Source organism: Coregonus lavaretus (assembly GCF_964263955.1).
Source record: "Coregonus lavaretus genome assembly, contig: HAP1_SCAFFOLD_8702, whole genome shotgun sequence".
Classification (NCBI taxonomy): Eukaryota; Metazoa; Chordata; class Actinopteri; order Salmoniformes; family Salmonidae; genus Coregonus; species Coregonus lavaretus.
The window spans coordinates 7,501-14,239 of NW_028157837.1; positions in this window are offsets into that span (position 1 = coordinate 7,501).

The window sequence follows — 6,739 nt, forward strand, 5'->3', positions numbered from 1 at the left end:
AATATCTCTCTACCCCTCCCCTCTAATATCTCTCTACCCCTCCCCCCAATATCTCTCTACCCTTCCCCTCCAATATCTCTCTACCCCTCCCCCCAATATCGCTCTACCCCTCCCCCCAATATCTCTCTACCCCTCCTTCCACCCATCCTCCCCTGCCTTACCGGCTCAAGCCAAACCTGACCGATGCCTTCAGCCACAGGGGGCAGTGCTTTCTCTTTCATCTTTGGGGTTACGCAACACACACACACACACACACAGACAGATCTCTTCACACCATGTACAGCAGGAAGCCTCCAGATCGGGAGGTGAACGTGTCGACAGACCTGCTCTGGGTGTACTTTACCTCCCCTGTGTCACTACATAGATAGATAGAGAGAGAGAGGTTATCTCCACCCTGATACCACGAAAATACTTTCACCCTGCCACCATACAACGGGTGAATACAAGCATTTTGCGAGACTGTGCCTCAAAACCAAATGTCTACCTGACCCACCACTCCACCCTGGACTTGAACAGCCTTTACGACCAGGTCCACCACTACAAGGCAGCAATCTCAACTTTTGCCAGGACCCTGAAGGACATCACCCTCAACCGTAGCCCCAGCACCTAACACAGGAGCAACCGTAGCCAAACCACCTCACACAGGAGCAACCATAGCACCAGCACCTCACACAGGAGCAACCATAGCCCCAGTACCTCACACAGGAGCAACAGAGCAATGTACACCCCGCCCAGACCAGCGAGACACCCTCCTGAAGGACCTGCACCGAGAGAACCCACGCCAAGAGGACCTACACCAAGACCACAGCATCACCAGCCACACCCCAACCAGCTAAGACCACCCCAAGCAAACTCTGGCCACACCCTATATAGGCCCCCCCATATCAGACCTATGCCCCTTCTGCCCACCCCATGCCCCCCGCCCCTGCGGCAAGGACCTCAACATGACAGCAGGATATATGCCCAGGCCGTGAGCAGAGCAACAGGCCCAACCCCCACTATTACACCCGCCCAAGCACCATCCTGCGACCTAAGAGGTATGTATCAGATGCTCAACATGCTCTGCTCACACCTACTGTGATGGTCTGGGCCTAAACCACACAAAAACAACACTAGACACTATGGAACACAAATATTTTACTATCTCATCCTGGAATATACAAGGTCTGAGGTCATCTGCCTTTGGCCTAAAGAGCAGGAACCCAGACTTCATCAAAGAAATTGGAAATACAGACATTGTCATCTTACAAGAAACATGGTATAAAATAGAAGGACCCACTGGTTGCCCTCTAGGTTACAGAGAGCTGGTAGTCCCATCCACCAATCTACCAGGTGTGAAACAGGGAAGAGACTCAGGGGGTATGCTAATTTGGTATAGAGCAGACCTAACCCACTCTATTAAATTAGTCAAAACAGGAACATTTTACATCTGGCTCGAATTGAATAAGGAAATTACCTCAACAGAGAAAAATTTCCTCATGTGTGCTACTCATATCCCCCCAATAGAATCCCCATACTTTAACGATGACAGCTTCTCCATCCTAGAGGGGGAGATCAACAATTTCCAGGCCCAGGGACATGTACTACTCTGTGGCGACCTAAATGCCAGAACTGGACAAGAACCTGACACCCTCAGCACACAGGGGGACAAACACCTACCTGGAGGTGACAGCATTCCCTCCCCCATATGCCCCCCTAGACACAACTACGACAACATAACCAACAAAAACGGGTCACAACTCTTGCAGGTCTGTCGGACGCTGGGTATGTACATAGTCAACGGTAGGCTTCGAGGGGACTCCTATGGTAGGTACACCTATAGCTCATGTCTTGGCAAAAGTACTGTAGACTACCTTATCACTGACCTCAACCCGGAGTCTCTTAGAGAGTTCACAGTCAGTCCACTGACACCCCTATCAGATCACAGCAAAATCACACTCTACTTGAACAGAGCTATGCTCAATCATGAGGCATCAAAGCCAAAGGAACTTAATAATATTAAGAAATGCTATAGATGGAAGTAAAGTAGCGTGGAAATCTACCAAAAAACTATTAGGCAGCAACAAATTCAACCCCTTCTAGACAATTTCCTGGACAAAATGTTTCACTGTAATAGTGAATGTGTAAACTTGGCAGTAGAAAACCTAAACAGTATATTTGACCTCTCAGCTTCCCTATCAAATATAAAAATGTCAAGTAGACAACCTAAGAAAATTAACAACAATGACAAATGGTTTGATGAAGAATGCAAAAACTTTGAGAAACCTATCCAATTGAGAAACCTATCCAACCAAAAACATAGAGACCCAGAAGACCTGAGCCTACGCCTTCACTATGGTGAAACACTACAACAATACAGAAATACACTACGGAAAAAGAAGGAACAGCACGTCAGAAATCAGCTCAATGTAATTGAAGAATCCATAGAATCAAACCACTTCTGGGAAAATTGGAAAACTCGAAACAAACAACAACACAAAGAGTTATCTATCCAAAACGGAGATGTATGGTTAACCCCTTCTCCAATCTTTTTGGCACTATAACAAAGAACAAACAGCAAAAACATATACATGATCAAATAAAAATCTTAGAATCAACTACTAAAGACTACCAGAACCCACTGGATTCTCCAATTACATTGAATAAACTACAGGACAAAATACAAACCATCCAACCCAAAAAGGCCTGTGGGGTTGATGGTCTCCTAAATTAAATGATAAAATATACAGACCACAAATTCCAATTGGCTATACTTAAACTCTTTAACATCATCCTCAGCTCTGGCATATTCCCCAATATTTGGAACCAAGGACTGATCACCCCAATCCACAAAAGTGGAGACAAATTTGACCCCAATAACTACCGTGGAATATGCGTCAACAGCAACCTTGGGAAAATCCTCTGCATTATCATTAACAGCAGACTCGTACATTTCCTCAGCGAAAACAATGTATGAGCAAATGTCAAATTGGCTTTTTACCAAATTACCGTACGACAGAACACGTACTCACCCTGCACACCCTAATTGACAAACAAACAAACAAACCAAAACAAAGGCAAAGTCTTCTCATGCTTTGTTGATTTCAAAAAAGCTTTTGACTCAATTTGGCATACAAATTGATGGAAAGTGGTGTTGGGGGGAAAACATACGACATTATAAAATCCATGTACACAAACATCAAGTGTGCGGTTAAAATTGGCAAAAAACACACACATTTCTTTCCACAGGGCCGGGGGGTGAGACAGGGATGCAGTTTAAGCCCAACCCTCTTCAACATACAGTGGGGGAAAAAAGTATTTAGTCAGCCACCAATTGTGCAAGTTCTCCCACTTAAAAAGATGAGAGAGGCCTGTAATTCTCATCATAGGTACACGTCAACTATGACAGACAAATTGAGAAAAAAAAATCCTGAAAATCACATTGTAGGATTTTTTATGAATTTATTTGCAAATTATGGTGGAAAATAAGTATTTGGTCACCTACAAACAAGCAAGATTTCTGGCTCTCACAGACCTGTAACTTCTTCTTTAAGAGGCTCCTCTGTCCTCCACTTGTTACCTGTATTAATGGCACCTGTTTGAACTTGTTATCAGTATAAAAGACACCTGTTCACAACCTCAAACAGTCACACTCCAAACTCCACTATGGCGAAGACCAAAGAGCTGTCAAAGGACACCAGAAACAAAATTGTAGACCTGCACCAGGCTGGGAAGACTGAATCTGCAATAGGTAAGCAGCTTGGTTTGAAGAAATCAACTGTGGGAGCAATTATTAGGAAATGGAAGACATACAAGACCACTGATAATCTCCCTCGATCTGGGGCTCCACGCAAGATCTCACCCCGTGGGGTCAAAATGATCACAAGAACGGTGAGCAAAAATCCCAGAACCACACGGGGGGACCTAGTGAATGACCTGCAGAGAGCTGGGACCAAAGTAACAAAGCCTACCATCAGTAACACACTACGCCGCCAGGGACTCAAATCCTGCAGTGCAAGACGAGTCCCCCTGCTTAAGCCAGTACATGTCCAGGCCCGTCTGAAGTTTGCTAGAGTGCATTTGGATGATCCAGAAGAGGATTGGGAGAATGTCATATGAAACCAAAATATAACTTTTTGGTAAAAACTCAGCTCGTCGTGTTTGGAGGACAAAGAATGCTGAGTTGCATCCAAAGAACACCATACCTACTGTGAAGCATGGGGGTGGAAACATCATGCTTTGGGGCTGTTTTTCTGCAAAGGGACCAGGACGACTGATCCGTGTAAAGGAAAGAATGAATGGGGCCATGTATCGTGAGATTTTGAGTGAAAACCTCCTTCCGTCAGCAAGGGCATTGAAGATGAAACGTGGCTGGGTCTTTCAGCATGACAATGATCCCAAACACACCGCCCGGGCAACGAAGGAGTGGCTTCGTACGAAGCATTTCAAGGTCCTGGAGTGGCCTAGCCAGTCTCCAGATCTCAACCCCATAGAAAATCTTTGGAGGGAGTTGAAAGTCTGTGTTGCCCAGCGACAGCCCCAAAACATCACTGCTCTAGAGGAGATCTGCATGGAGGAATGGGCCAAAATACCAGCAACAGTGTGTGACAACCTTGTGAAGACTTACAGAAAACGTTTGACCTGTGTCATTGCCAACAAAGGGTATATAACAAAGTATTGAGAAACTTTTGTTATTGACCAAATACTTATTTTCCACCATAATTTGCAAATAAATTCATAAAAAATCCTACAATGTGATTTTCTGGATTTTTTTTCCTCATTTTGTCTGTCCTAGTTGACTTGTACCTATGATGAAAATTACAGGCCTCTCTCATCTTTTTAAGTGGGAGAACTTGCACAATTGGTGGCTGACTAAATACTTTTTTTCCCCACTGTATATATCAACAAATTGCAGAGGGCGCTGGATAGGTTTGCAGCACCCGGCCTTACCCTACTAGAATCTGAAGTCAAATGTCTACTGTTTGCTGATGATCTGGTGCTTCTGTCCACAACCAAGGAGGGCCTACTGCAGCACCTAGATCTTCTGCACAGATTCTGTCAGAACTGGACCCTGACAGTAAATCTCAGTAAGACAAAAATAATGGTGTTCCAAAAAAGGTCCAGTTGCCAAGGCCAAGAATACAAATTCCATCTAGACACCGTTGCCCTAGAGCACACAAAAAAACTATACATACCTTGGCCTAAAAATCAGCACCACAGGTAACTTCCACAAAGCTGTGAACGATCTGAGAGACAAGGCAAGAAGGGCCTTCTATGCCATCAAAAGGAACATAATATTCGACATACCAATTAGGATCTGGCAAAAAATACTTGAATCAGTTATAGAACCCATTGCCCTTTATAGTTGTGAGGTCTGGGGTCCACTCACCAAACAAGAATTCACAAAATGGGACAAACACCAAATTGAGACTCTGCATGCATAATTCTGCAAAAATATCCTCTGTGTACAACGTAAACACCAAATAATGCATGCAGAGCAGAATTAGGCCCGATACCCTCTAATGATCAAAATCCAGAAAAGAGCCGTTAAATTCTACAACTACCTAAAAGGAAGCGATTCCCAAACCTTTAATAACAAAGCCATCACCTACAGAGAGATTAACCTGGAGAAGAGCCCCCTAAGCAAGCTGGTTCTGGGGCTCTGTTCACAAACACAAGCAGACCCCACAGAGTCCCAGGACAGCAACACAATTAGACCCAACCAAATCATGAGAAAACAAAAAGAGAATTACTTGACACATTGGAAAGAATTGACAAAAAAAACAGAGCAAACTAGAATGCTATTTGGCCCTAAACAGAGAGTACACAGTGGCAGAATACCTGACCACTGTGACTGACCCAAAATTAAGGAAATCTTTGACTATGTACAGACTCAGTGAGCATAGCCTTGCTATTGAGAAAGGCCGCCTGGCTCTCAAGAGAAGACAGGCTATGTGCACACTGCCTACAAAATGTGTTGGAAACTGTGCTGCACTTCCTAACTTCCTGCCAAATGTATGACCATGTTAGAGACACATATTTCCCTCAGATTACACAGACCCACAAAGAATTCGAAAACAAATCCAATTTTGATAAACTCCCATATCTATTGGGTGAAATACCACGGTGTGCAATCACAGCAGCAATATTTGTGACCTGTTGCCACAAGAAAAGGGCAAACAGGGAAGAACAAACACCACTGTAAATATTTATTTTCCCTTTTGTACTTTAACTATTTGCTACATTTAACTACATTACACATCACATAATATACATAATATGACATTTGAAATTAATTTTTTATTGTTTATTTCACTTTTGTTTATTATATATTTCACTTGCTTTGGCAATGTTAACATATGTTTCCCATGCCAATAAAGCCCCTTAAATTGAAATTGAAATTGAGAGAGAGAGAGAGAGAGATATACAAAGACAGGAGAGGGAGAGACAAAGACAGGAGAGAGAGAGAGAGAGAGAGAGATAGCGAGAGAGAGAGAGAGAGAGAGTGAGAGAGTGAGAGAGTGAGGGAGAGAGGGAGAGAGAGAGATAGAGAGAGAGAGAGAGAGAGAGAGAGAGAGAGAGAGTGAGAGAGCGAGGGAGAGAGGGAGAGAGAGAGATACAAAGACAAGACAGGGAGAGACAAAGACAGGAGAGAGAGAGAGAGAGGGAGAGAGAGAGAGAGTGAGAGAGAGAGTGTAAACAAGTCTTATGTCAACATTGACCACTGACGGGGCAAACACACCTCCTTATGCAATAAGAC